Raw genomic sequence first — 12,803 nt, forward strand, 5'->3', positions numbered from 1 at the left:
AAACAGATGGAATTGCAAAGGGTTCTAAAATGAAGAAGCAGAAAGGGAAATGGCCCCAGTCCAGCATGGAGAGATCACATCGAGTGAGTGGTATCAGTGGAACTAGCTGTAGATCCAGAAATGAGCTGTTGTGTTTGTATACCAATGCTAGAAGTATAAGAAACAAGGCAGATGAAATGGTTGCACTAATTGCGTCTGTGCACCCAAAGATTGTCGAAATAAGTGAGACATGGTTAGATGAGGACGACATCCTGACAGGAATAGAGATGGAAAGGTATGATGTGTTTCGTGAGGATAGAAGGGGTAAAAAGGGAGGGGGAGTGCTATTGATGATAGAGAAAGAGTTATGTCCATACAAGGTAGAGATGCAAGAGGGAAATAGGGCCAGTGGTTTTGAGGCAGTATGGTGTGAGATAGAAGTGAATAGAATCAAATACTTGGTGGGATGTTGTTATAGACCTGGTAATGTGGATGGTGGTGATAGTGAAATGTATAGTCAAATAAGCCAAGCAAATAAGAAAACGGTAATCATTATGGGTGATTTTAATTATGGCAATATAGACTGGAATGAAGAGATAGCAACTGGAAGTAAAGAAAATGAGTTTCTTGAGTATTTGAGGGATAACTACCTCAGAGAGTATGTAACAGAGGGCACATGAGGATTAAGGGTCTTGGATTTGGTCATCTCATCAGAGAATGTAATTATAAATGAGGTGTCAAATCATTCACCAATTGGTGGATGATTTACATGAATGGTTGCCAGCAGTGCAAGACCCCTATGAAAAAAGGGTATATGTGGAACTACAAGGGGGAGTGATTATGAAGAGCTCAGGAGACAGGTTGCAGGTGTAGCATGGAATGAGGAGTTAGATGAAAAAGAGATCGATGCAGCTTGGAGGATTTTCAAAAACTATTTAGTAGATGCAATGTCTAAATGTATACCACAGGTGAGAAGGTTAAACAAGGCAGGTGTGAGATGGATGAATAAAGAGATTAAGCATGCGATACAGAGAAAAAGGGCATTGTGGAGGCAGCATAAGAGAAGTGGAAGTAACCAATTTCGCAAGGTCTACAAAGACCAGGCAAGGAGGGTGACTTGGTTGGTGAGAGTAGCTAAAGAGAGGTATGAACGGCATTTAGCTAATGAAGCCAAAAAGAATCCTAGGGAGTTCTTTCGATATGTAGCCAGCAAAAGAATGAATGATTATGGAAGGATGACATTGATTGGAGGAAATGGTATAAAGACAGCTGTTGCAGAATGTGTGGTGAAGATACTTAATGAGCAGTTCATAGAGATCTTTCAATCTTGTGAATGTGACTTCATGGAGAGATTGAGAGCAGTTGATAATGGGGAGGAGAGACTGACTGTAAGTGAGCAAGAGGTGTTTGGGGAGTTGAGTAAACTAGATATAAATAAGGCTGTGGGACTTGATAATATATCACCGCGTATTCTGAAGGAATGTGCCAGAGAGTTGACACCTGCCTTGACATATTTTTTTAATACGAGTCTTGCACTTGGTCAAGTTCCTAAAGAGTGGAAGGAGGGCAAGATTGTGCCACTTCATAAAGGAGGTGATCGAACTCAAGCATCAAACTACAGGCCTATCTGTGTGTCAGGTATTGTGGTTAAGTTGTTAAAGAAGCTTGCGAGAACTGGGATCCAGAGTTGGGTTGACAACAATGGTATAATCTTTGATGGACAGCATGGATTTGCTAAAGGGAGGTCATGTTTTAGTAATCTACTTACTTATTACAATAAAGTGACTGCTTCCTTGGACAGAGGAGAAGGATACACAGTAATATACTTGGAGTAGTATGAAATATAATGCATATTTCACAAAAGATTTTGATAGAGTACCTCATGATAAGTTGACAGTCAAACTAGAGCAGATGGGGTTGGATATTAGATTAGTGCATTGGATTGGAGACTGGCTATCTGATAGGTATCAACAAGTCGTGTGTATGGGGGTGCGATATCCAGGAAAGGAAAGTCACTAGTGGAGTGCCTCAGGGGTCTGTTTCAGGGCCATTACTATTTAACTTGTATATTAATGATACTGGCGAAGATTTGGATGGAGATATTCAGTTGTTTGCAGATGATGCAAAGTTGGGACGACCAATAAAGAATAGTGAAGATGTTGTGGCCTTGCAAGAAGACTTGAATAAATTGAGTTATTGGGCAAGCAAATGGGGATGTGAGTTCAATGTTGCAAAATGTAAGGTTTTAAAATTTGGAAAACAAAGATGGGATGCAGAATTTATGCTTGGTGAGAATATACTGTTGGAAGTAGAGGAAATAAGAGATCTGGGGGTGATAGTGGATAAGGATCTAAAATTTAGGGGACACATCGCCAAAATTGTGAAGACAACACAAAGACTTCTGGGAATGATGCGGAGGGCACTGACGTGTACACGTAGGGAGATTCTTGTTCCGTTGTATAAGGCTTTGATTAGGCCACACATGAACTATTGTGCCCAGATTTGGTCACCGGGTTTTCAGAAGGATGAAGAGATGTTGGAAAGGGTCCAAAGGCGACTGACTAAGGTAGTTTCTGACCTCTGGAATGTTGAGTATGAGGAAAGATTGAGAAGATGTAATTTGCAGAGTCTAGTGGAGAGAAGGAAGAGGGGAGATATGATAGAGACCTACAAGTTGGTAAGGGGTTGTTATAAGATCAATGGTGGAGAAGTTGTACAGAGAATAGTGAGAGATCAGGGGAGAACCAGAGGTCATCCCTGGAAACTGTATAAAGAGGGTGTGAGTAGGGGAGTGAGAGGCAGGTTTTTTTCATGCAGAGTTGTGAATGATTGGAATGCCTTGCCTGAGAGTGTGGTGTCTACAAGGAGTTTGAGTCTTTGACTCCATGAGGTCTTGTTTAATAATAATAATAATAATAAATCAACCACACAAGCTATCAATAGCTCAAACTCACATTATATGAGCTCACCACTTCAACGGGCAAATTATTGCACTTACTCAGAGCCATTTTATTTGTAAAGGGATAACTCCACTGTTTTGCTTAGTTCATTAGAGGTTTTCTCACAAAAGAGCCACTAAAAGCAGTTTCCAAAGCAATGCCACCTTGCCTTGCCTTGGTAGCTTAGTTCTTAAAAGCTACTGCTTGTTTACTGCAGTGGCTAAGCCTGTGTAGCTCAGTCAGTATAGACCAAGCTCTTTGGTTGGAAAGAGCTGAGTTTGATTCCTGTCTGTGATGTGAGGAACCTGGTCTCTTTTGATGAAAGGTGAGTTAGCTGGTCTCATACGGAGGTGGGGGGGTCACCTGGAAACTCAGGTTTTTCATCCCCCAGAACAGGCAAACTGGTCCCATGAACACACACGGATTACAGTCAGGAATACTTAAGACTAAGCCATAGGCCTGATTCATCAGCTATGCTGGTCCCGAGCCCAGATAAAATAAGGGGGGGAATTGAGATGGTGCCATACCTCCCCATAAAAAAGGGCTCACGGCAGTTGTATCATCATATGAAATAGTGAAAGATAAGGCTTGGATGCACATAAAAACCTATTCTGGATGAGTTTTATGGCTTGTCATTTAAACTTCTTAAATAAATATGATGTATTTCTCCCAGAAATTTGAGTTTATCATCTGGCATACAGGGAAATTGGCCAGAGAACACAAGCAACTTACAGACAAAAATACTATTAGTGGACAGTTGCTTTATGGCTAGATGGAGAATTAAATGGTGTGGACAGCGAGTTCTATGGAGTGGAGTGCCCTCCCATGATGAGCCCTGGGCCTCCTTAGTTTAAATTCTTATTGCAGCATTACTAGCATTAATTAGCATACAACACAATGGTTCAAAAACTTATTTTTTGCTGGTGACATCCTTGTTTGTGAAATCGTAACTTCCATAAAATCTAAAACTTAAAATGATGTTCCTGAGGGGTGAGTTGACAGCATCTTCAGTTTGCAACCAACAAGTTTTTAGCTCAAATCGCACTATTGGATGCCTGCAAAAAGTAATAGATACCTTTGATTGCTTGGTATAAGACAAACCAAACTGCTTATTAGAGGCTAAAAGTACAGTTTGTTGCTAACAATTATTCAGCTGTTATCCCCCTATTACAACAATATCAATGTACTACATGCTTACTAAATTTCATAATAATCATCATCATCAAATTACTAATATGTACCCTCAGTGGATGTACAAGATAATGATGATAGTACTACATGAAACGTTACACCATTACTAACTTCTGATCAACAATTTTATCCAAATTAATCTGTTATCTATCAAGATTCCTATATTATCAGATCTTTGGCCCTTTGTCATATGTCTTTTCTTGATCAACAAAACTTAAATACAAATCCTTGTTATATTCCTAAGATTTATGAACTATTTGTCTTAAAGTGAAAATGTGATCCTGACAACCACTACTTGACTTGAAACCAGCTTTCTCTTCACCACGCTTCCTTTCCACAATTTTTCTTACCAATCATTACTCAAGTATACTTGCATAAATCTTACCAAGAACACTCAGTAGGGCCTCTGTAATTCTAGCATTGTTTTCTTTCCCTTTTTATAGATGGGCACTATGAGAGCTCTGCTCCAATTATCTGGAATTCAATCCTCTGACCAGGCCATCTGAATTATGCAATGCATAAATGTCATAATGAGACTTATTTGTACCTATGGTCCCACAGAAGGTTCTACTAAGGTAGAAGTGGAGGAATTTTTTGACGCTCTAGAAAAAGCAACTGACACAATGAAAAAGGAAAAGTTGGTCATTGTTGGGGATCTAAATAGCAGAGTAGAAAATTATTGTCAGACATACAAAAATATTCTGGGAAAATTTGGAGAAAAGAGCAAAGCTAATAATAATGGCAAATACCTGTTGGATTTCTGCTCAGGACATGGACTGGTTATTACTAACACCATGTTCCAACATAAAAATGTGCACAAATTCACATTGAGAGAAGAGGCAAGGAATAAGAAAAGTCTCATTGACTATGTTATTGTTGATAGTGATGTTTTCTCCCTGGTGCAGAATACCAGAGGATTTGAAATTAGAAGCAATCACTATTTAGTATTGAGCAGGACAAAATTGAATTTCATATTGAAAAGAATAATATGTAAGAAAGTTCTAAAGCGAATAAAAGTTGATCAGCTCTCAGATGTAAACTGTAGACTAAAATACACAAACATTATTAAAAGAAAAAAAAAAATGAAAGAGTTTGAGAACAGGAACCAAACCATGGAGATTCAGTGGCAAGCCTAGAAGAAAACCCTGATTGATTCAGCCAGAGAGGCATGTGCTGAGGTTGTCTGCAAGGATAGAAAAATCAGAACTCATTGGTGGACACAGGAAGTTAAAGAGGCTGTGAAGGAAAAGAAGAAAGCATATCAAAATTTCCTGGCAAATAAGTCAGTTTTTGCTCTTAGAGAAAATACAGACAAAGAGAATAAGAAAGCGAAACACTGTGTAAAACTAGCAAAACAAAAGTCATGGGAGGACTTTGGCAAGAACATAGAAAATAAACATCAAGAAGGTGCCAAGATATTCTGGAGGTTGTTGAAGAAGCTTAGAAATGAAGGAAAGAGTGCTGTAAAAGGAGTTAGAGATGATAAAGGTGACATGAAAACAGGAGAAAAAAAGATATCCTTGAAGTATGGAGTAATTACTTCGAAAAATTGCTAAATGAAACAAGCAGTGAGAGCAAAAATGCCTGTTGAGTGGTAAAAAACACTCAACAGGCATACAGTCGGGAATACATATTCATAATTGAAGTAGAAAAAGCCATCAAACGCTTGAAATGTGGAAAGGCAGCAGGAGTAGATGATATTCGACCAGAAATGCTGAAGTATGGTGGTATAAAAGTCTTACAGTGGTTGCACTGCATAGTTCAGAAAGCCTGGACAGAGAGACAAATTCCTGATGATTGGAGTAGAGCTCTAATAGTACCCATATATAAAAAGGGAAAGAAAACTGAATGTTAGAATTACAGAGGTATTTCCCTACTGAGTGTTCCTGGCAAGATCTATGCAAGTATACTTGAGAAACGGTTGAGAAGAATTGTGGAAGAAAAGCTTGGTGAAGAACGAGCTGGATTCAGGCCAAATAGAGGCTATCAGGATCAGATCTTCATTTTATGACAAATAGTTGAGAAAGCATGGGAATATAACAAAGATCTGTATTTAAGTTTTGTAGATCTGGAAAAGGCATATGACAAGGTGCCAAGAGAGAGAAGCTATTCAATATGCTACAGTTACATGGTGTCAATGGGGCATTATATCAAGCAATACTTAGTCTTTATTTGAGTTGTAAGTCAGCAGTTAGAATTTAATGATGTACAGGAAGATGGTTTATTGTTAAATCTGGTGTGAGACAAAGATGTACATTATCCCCTCTGTTATTCATTATCTATATGATCACATTAAAGGAAAGTAGTATTAAACATGATATCGGAATTGGAGATGTTAATGTCAGCTCTTTGCTTTATGTGGACAATGTTATACTTCTAAATAAATCTGCTACAAGTTTGCAAGATTCCCTGACTAAATTGAATAACTGTTGTAATCGATATGGCATGAAGGTCAGCAATAAAAAGACAAAGGCAATGAAAATCAGTAGAATCACTGAAAATGTCAACTGTGTTGTGAACGGGGAACCTGTGGAACAAGTAAAACATTTCAGCTACTTAGACATGATTTTTACTGAAGATGGTAAATTAAATATGGAAATAGACAACAGAATCAATAAAGCTGGTATAGTCGGGAGTCAATTGAATAAATTCATATGGAATAAGAGAGAAATTAGTCGGAACACTAAATTAGCTGTATACAAGACAGTGTTGAAACCAGTTTTAACTTATGGATCTGAGAGCTGGCTCAGAAGTAAAACACTTGACCAAAGACTAGAGACTGCAGATATGAGAGTCCTGAGAAAGATTTTAGGCATGAACAGATAGCATCAATGGTAATATCATATTAAAAACGAGGATATTAGGAAAGAACTTGACATTGTCAGCATTCAGGAATGCATTAGCAGAGCTAATCTCAGGTGGTATGGTCACTTAAACAGAATGGGCGAGGAAAGATTAGCAAAACAAGTGTTCTCTGCCAGGTTGGCAGGAAAACGAACCAGAAGAAGACCAAGATATAGGTGGATGGATATGGTATAAAGTGCCTTAGATGATAGAAATATAAGATCTGATAATGTTGGATTCTTGTCAAGTAACAGACTGATTTGGAGGAAAATTGTAGATAGGAAGTTAATAATGATGTAAATTTTTCATGTAGTACTATCATATCCTGTACACCCCTTGAGGGTACATGGCAGGAATTTGATGATGATAAATGTCATAAGTGGGATCATATTTATAAATAATAAAACCCTTAATTAATTCACACACACATAGTCTGAGTGGCTAAGTGGACAATCACAATATTTTGCAAACAATAGATTCAAATAGTGAAGACTTCAAACAATGGTGGTGGGGGTTTTCAGTACTGAAAACTGAATTGAACCATAGCCAATAATATGCTATTATTGGCTATGGTTCAATGAAATGATTTCATCTGGTAAGAGAAGATCCACAGTTTTAGTTCTATAAAATGAAGACGTAAATTGAGCTATTAGAAGCAGATTGATGACATTTTTATAGTTATTTAAAAAAATTATTTGTATTATAATTTAAGCTTTCTTTTTTCTTTCTGTTATTTAACTGAAAATGCACAGCTGCACTGGATCCACATGGTAGCAATGCAACAAAGAACATAGAAGGTGTTAGTTAACTACCAGCACAGTATGAGAAATCAGTGGCATAAGTGGGACTTTCCTAAGATGAATATTTGTGAGGTTCAATTTTCCCACCATGGTGGATACAATTTTTTTTAAAATTAATTTTAAAATTCTTATTATTATTACTTCATGGATTTAAACTCCTCAGAGAGATTCACTGTACGTATACCATCAGCTTATTGACATTATAATCAACAATTAGAACATGCTATACTATCAGTATATAACAAAAAACTGAATCTAGTGACAAAAATAACCAAATAACAGTGGTAAATCATAATGTTGGTATAGCGATCTTTCGGCAGAGGTTCGTATCCTACTTAGAAGAAGGTGAGGTATAGATTGGTAAAATGCATATTTTTGTAACAGATTTTAGACAGGATCTCTTGAATGCTTTTGTTGTGCCAGTCAAGTTCTCAAACCACCGGAGTTGTAGAATTTCACAGTCTGATAGTTAATGTTTCGCAACAATGGGTGAACCCTACTGTTGTTAGGGTTTTCATTTAAGCTTTTCTTAATGGCTTAATAATACTGAATTATAGTCACTTTTTTTTATTATTATGTGACACCTCCAAGGAATCCAAAGACTCGTCGAGGGAGGGCACCTACCACTCTTCGTCTCCACCAACTACAGCGAACTGCATCATCTACACCAATACCATCTATTGCCCTCCACAACCACTAGTATTTTCACAGACAACGATGAACATCCATGCCCACGATGGGATTTGAACCCACAGCCTTCTGGCTGGAGAGCAGATACACTAACCACTCGGCCAACATTATATATATCATCAAAATTATTATTAGTAGTAGTACTATGTTGCACAGTTTCCTGTAATTGAAGCCTCATGAAGAGAGGAAGAAGTTTCTTTATTTATAAAGTATCAATTGTACAAGAAGTGAAGTTTCTGTGTTTGGTCCTTTTGGAATTGATGGCTGTTTTGCACTTATTGTTATTCCCTGGTGGTGTAAGTTAAGGAAACTTGGAAAAACCACAGCACTTGTTATTCCCTGGAGGTGTAAGCTGAGAATGGAGTTGGAGCTTTTGTTGCAAGTGTGATGTGTCGAATTTTCTACTTAAGCAAGTGGAAAATTTGGCATATTAAGACTGAGTTCATCCATGCTGTGGAAAACCACAGCAATGATGGACCGAGTCTTAAATGGATTGGGGAGTGAAGACAATACGGCTAGAATAATTCCATGACTCAATGAGGACTATAGGTTCTCCTCTCCTTTATTCCTGCCCATCCCTTTTGGATGGCAAGAAATAAAGGACATAAAGTAACAGAGATCATCCTTTTAGACAACGTTAATGTTGAAGTCGGCTTCCACACTATGCATTATTTTTATACGTTTACGAAAACGTATAAAAAAAAATGTATGCTTAAAACTAATCAAACGCCAAATAATGGACATGCAATCAACATACGTTTCATTAACATCCTTCTAGTAATTCTCGAGTAACTAGAAACGCTATTCGCATTAACAATTTAAAAAGCTTACTTTCCTTGAAAATGTCAATTCTATTTAGGATTCCCATGTTTACATATTATGAAAAACTTAGAAATCCCAAATACCGGGGTATTCCCCATACTTAAAATGGAAAATAAACAGAACGTTACGAACTACAACCGGTTACTATATAGTGGGCAAGGGGCTAAGATTTCATAACTGCTATTTTTTTTCAAACGTAGCAAACTCACTATAACCTCCCCAGGAAGTACAACAAACGATTAAAGCACTAAACCTGTGAATCTTTAAAAGATATTAAACTATAAAATGTGTTATTCTAATCAGAATAATTATCTTGTTAACGGTGTTTCATCGTCGGGACACACGTTTTCCGTAGTTTTAACTACAATTAAAATTATGACTACTACAATCAAGAATTTTTTTTTTTTTTTTTTTCAACGGTACAATAAATAGACAGACGCTTGGTAAAGTGATTATTCAAGAACTCACTCCTATAAATGAACATAACTGTCAAATTCGACAGAATTTTTAAATAAATGAAACAAAACCTCTCAGGGCATTTTATTCCCGAAGGAAGTATGTGAATTAACATTTGGAAATAAGTGTGTCCAACTCAAGTGTGACTGCAAGCAAGAAAAAAAACTGTACACGGCAAAATGATTTTAAGGAATGACGATGGTAAGGTGGTCACTGAATCAGTCGATATAGTGGAGAATAGTGAGCGAGCACTTTGCAAAAGTATATCATCCAGGTGGTGACATTGAAAAAATGAAGGAACCATTAGTTTATACGGGAATTGTGATGAATGAAGTGGAGGTGAATAGTCTATTACAGAACCTTAATGTGAATACATCTGTGGGATTGGATGGTATACGGCACGGGTCTTGAGTGAAGCGGCTAAGGAATTATCAGTGCCCTTGACCATGTTGTTTAATCTGAGCCTCGGGTCTGATTTAGTCCCGAAGGTGTGGAAAGAGGGGAAAAATAGTTTCATTGCATAAAGGAGGACCCAAGACTACGGTTGCAAATTACCGACCGATCAGCACATCAGGAGTCGTTGTCAAGGTCTTGGAGAAAGTAGTCAAGGGGAAGATACAGGAATGGCTTGATGAAAATGAGATACTGTACGGGGGACAGCATGGCTTTGTGAAGGGTAGATCATGCCTCAGTAATTTGCTCAAGTTTTATAACAAGGTGATGGCTGAACTGGATAAGGGTGATGGGTTTACAGTGATACTGCTGCACCTGGCAAAGGCATTTGACAAGATACCACATGGAATTCTAATCCGTAAACTACAACATGTGGGAATGGATATAGGATTAGTGAGATAGATAGGTGAGTGGTTGATGGAGAGATACCAAAGAGTAGTTTATTCAGGAGTAGAGTCCAAAAGACGGCCTGTGACTAGTGGTGTGCCGCAGGGTTCTGTTCTTGGACCCCTGCTGTTTAATCTATTCATTAACGATATAGGGAAGGATCTAAGAGGAATAGTTCATTTGTTCGCTGATGATGCAAAGTTAGGTAGGGCAATAGTGAATGCAGAAGATGTCAAAATCTTGCAGGATGACTTGGATAGATTGGCGTTCTGGGCTAAGGAGAATGGATGTCAATTTAATTTGACAAATATAAGGTTATGCATTTTGGGGTGAAAAGATTAGCAGCAGTATACCACATTGGTGGAACTGTACTCCAGGAGATTGATGAGGCCAGGGACTTGGGAGTGTTGGTGGATAGGGAGATGAAGTTTAGGGGCACATTGCAAAAGTAGCTAAATCAGCTCATCAACTCACTTGGTTATTGAAAAATACCTTGGCGAGCAGAGACAAGCAAGTTATTGTACCTCTGTACCGAGCCTTGATAAGACCTCATCTCAACTACTGTGCCCAGATTTGGTCACCTAGGTTCCTTCTTGATGGGGAGGAGGAGGTAGAGAGGATCCAGAGGCAAGTAACTAAGATGATAGCGGGTGTATGGAATGAACCATATGAGAACAGGTTGAAGATTTGTGGGTCGCAGAAATTAGTTGATAGGCGGAAAAGGGGAGATATGATTGTGACATTCAAATTGCTAAAGGAGTCTATAGGATTAATTCAGAGGATATTTTTAAGATCAGGACTGGTGGTGGGAGAACTAGGGTACACCTATGGAAGCTGGGCAAGAGTGTGGTTAGCAGGGGTGTTAGAGCCTGGTTCTTTACTTTTAGAGTGGTAAATGAGTGGAATAAGCTACCAGAGTCTGTTGTGGGTGCTATGACGGTGAGTGAGTTCAAAGCAAGGTATGATAGATACTGTGAGAATGTCGTATAGTTGTGTGGACATGATGATTAGGGCTTCCCTCGATGAGTCTAAGGACTCGCTGGAGTCGCCCGTAATAATAATAATAATAATATAATAACTCAAGTTTCGAGTCAATAGCTAAATTCACGATTATTTATTTTTTTATTTTATTTCATTTTGTTGTTAGTTGAAGGCATATTAAATTATTTTCAAAGTACAACAGCTAGAGTATGAATCCTAAATCTTAACTCAAGGCTTTCACAGTATACAAAAGTGGAATTGACTTCTAATAAATAGTCTATATTAAACACAATTGTTATAATAAAAATTTTTAAAAAAATCACCTAACGACTTTTTGTTTCCACATCGGGAGTAAGCGAGGCCGTTTTAGCCCCATCTAACTTTTGGAGACTGAGTGGAGAGATGAATCTAATAATAATAATAATAATAATAATAATAATAATAATAATAATAAACTGTTGATATTTAAGTTGCAAGTCAGCAATTCAAAGTACAAGAAAATGGTTCAATGTAAAATCAGGCGTGAGATATGGAGAGCACATTATCTCCATTAACACACATTACGAAGGAAGGTTGAATTAGTCTTGACAGTAAAATAAGAGATATTCAACTCAGCGATTTACTTATTATTATTTCACCTACAGTTAACTTAAACACTCTCCTCTTTGCCGACGACCAAATAATTATTACAAATTCTGAAGATAACTTACAGAAAACTATTTTAAATCTAAATGAGATATCCAAAGATTATGGTATGATAATATCAACGGAAAAATAAAAAACTATGGCCTTTAAAGGACAAGATCCAGCAAGAACTAAAATAGTAATAGATAACAAGATCTTAGAACAGGTGAATTCATTTAACTACCTAGGATGTTTGATGAAAATGAAAAAGATATAAACGTAAAAATTGCAAAATATTTAAAAATAACAGGTGTAATTAACTCTATATTTAAACCAAACCAAGTTCAAAAACAAACCAGGCTAAAAGTATACAATACATTAGCCCTACCGGTCTTAATGTATGGAAGCGAAATCTGGACAATAAAACAAAAAGACAAACAAACATTAACAACAGCAGAAATGAAGTTTATGAGAAAAACTGCAAAATATACTCTATTTGATCAAAAGAAACAAAGATATTATGAAAGAATTAAACCAAGGACCAGTAATAGAAAAAATTACAAAATACTGTATAAACATCAATGGACGGAACACGTTCAAAGAATGAAAACAGAAAGATTACCAAAACAAGCCTTAA

General features: G+C 37.3%; 1 protein-coding gene across 1 annotated transcript in view; it reads right to left on the reverse strand.

Annotated features, from left to right (window-relative positions):
• Positions 1-9,537, reverse strand: part of LOC150106906 (esterase OVCA2) — a 122,943-nt gene extending 113,406 nt beyond the window's left edge. Inside the window, exon 1 of the mRNA XM_090393368.1 lies at positions 9,519-9,537. The gene's annotated coding sequence lies outside the window, so the exon portion shown is untranslated. The remainder of the gene's footprint in view (positions 1-9,518) is intronic.
• Positions 9,538-12,803: the final 3,266 nt, after the last annotated feature.

Source organism: Typopeltis vanoorti, chromosome 5 (genome assembly GCF_054136105.1).
Source record: "Typopeltis vanoorti isolate ZY-2024b chromosome 5, IOZ_Tvanoo_1.0, whole genome shotgun sequence".
NCBI classification, from domain to species: Eukaryota; Metazoa; Arthropoda; class Arachnida; order Uropygi; family Thelyphonidae; genus Typopeltis; species Typopeltis vanoorti.